Here is a 1,745-nt window from a genome sequence, read left to right on the forward strand (position 1 = left end):
GATTGAAGGTTTCTACAGACTCAAGGGGTGGGAGTTCAGGATTTCAAGATAAGCGGGAAGGTGACAGGCTTGTGGCTGCAGTGTCTCAGGAATCCAAGGTCGGCAGACCAGACCTTAGGCTATGGACAACTTCCAGAACTGGCAGACACTATGGCAAGCTCTTGGCTCGAATCCAAAGAACTAGACGTGAACGGAATCAGTTGCAGGAGCTCTCACTGCCAGCAAGTCGATGCTGACTCTCAGGGACCTTATAGGCCAGGATGGGACTGTCTCTGTGAGTTTCTAAGAACTGCACCTCTGAATGAGAGTAGAAAGGTCGGTCTTCCTCCCTTGGAGCAGCTGGTGATTTTGAACTGCTGACCTTGGAGATCCTAGTCCAATGCATAGCCACTATACCACCAGGGTTCCTCAGGAGTCAGAGGTTAGGCCTACTGAAAAGCAACCAAACCTTTACTGTGTCTGTGTGCAGCAGATGAAGCCCCCACTCTTTACCTCTGCTGAAGAAACGCCCTTTCAATAGATTGTATCAGAGCTGTGACCTGAGTAATGGTGCTGTCTCCCACCCCAATATTCCTAAAACGGATTATCTGCTTCCAGCAGATCCCATTGTGGCGGTGACTTCATTACACTACATTAGGTCATGTCATGGTGGATTCCTAGATCTCAACTGCCAACTCCGAGAACCTGGGCCCAGCCCAGTTCACACAAAACCTCAACTCTCAGGTGCACGCCTTGCGTAAGCCCCGTTTGTCCTAGTCAAAACTGGATCCAGAACTTGTGAACTGCTCTCCGTATGAGATCATCTTAGTCCTGGGCTCGCTGTAATTTCGACGGGCTCATGCACTCCCTCTACAGCTACAGATTGGCTAATGGTTGTCAAAGAGCTGTCCGTTAAGAGAGTCACATAATAAAAGTGCAGGCAGCCAGCACAGGAGAATCAAATCCTGTGCCATGTCTCCAATTCTGGGATGTTCAAGATACCTCAGATGCAGGGACTGTAAGTCACAAAGTTGCAATTGGTAGAAAGGCAATCAAGGGCTTACCAGGGATGGGTGACAAACATGAGTGGCACTAGGTGACTGGTGAAGAGTACATCACTGAAAGCACACATGGTCTTTATTCCTAGATGTTCACAGGACAATGGTAGGACTAGTTTTCCTATTAAAACTGCTTTCTCAACCGATTACAAGGATCTACATATAACCTCCTCCCTGGGGGGTGGACAACAGAAAAGTGGGTGAAGGGAGACATCGGACAGTGTAAGACATGAAAAATAATAATTTATAAACTATCAAGGGTTCATGAGGGAGGAGAAAAATGAGCTGAAACCAAGGGCTCAAGTAGAAAGAAAACATTTTGAGAATGATGATGGCAACAAATGTACAAATGTGCTTGGCACAATGGATGTATGTATGGATTGTGATGAGTTGTACAAGCCCCCAATAAAATGATTTAAAAAGAAAATAAAAAGCTTTCTCAATCAACAGCCAGGCAGAGCAGTCCAAAGATCACATGACACATTGTGTTGGTCTGTTGCACGAGACCTCTTTAAAGTGTTAAATAACAAATACATCACTTTGACGATAAAGATGTCCTAGATCTCAGGCGCACTCTTTTCAATCGCCACCTATGCATACAAAAGCCAGGCAACAGTAAGAGCAGATATGAAGAGACCCATTTGAATTATGGCGTTCTGAAGACAACTGACTGTACCACGGACTGGCAGGAGAATGCACAAATCTACT

Source organism: Echinops telfairi, unplaced genomic scaffold, assembly GCF_000313985.2.
Source record: "Echinops telfairi isolate 266 unplaced genomic scaffold, ASM31398v2 ScPeMD7_7459;HRSCAF=8497, whole genome shotgun sequence".
Classification (NCBI taxonomy): Eukaryota; Metazoa; Chordata; class Mammalia; order Afrosoricida; family Tenrecidae; genus Echinops; species Echinops telfairi.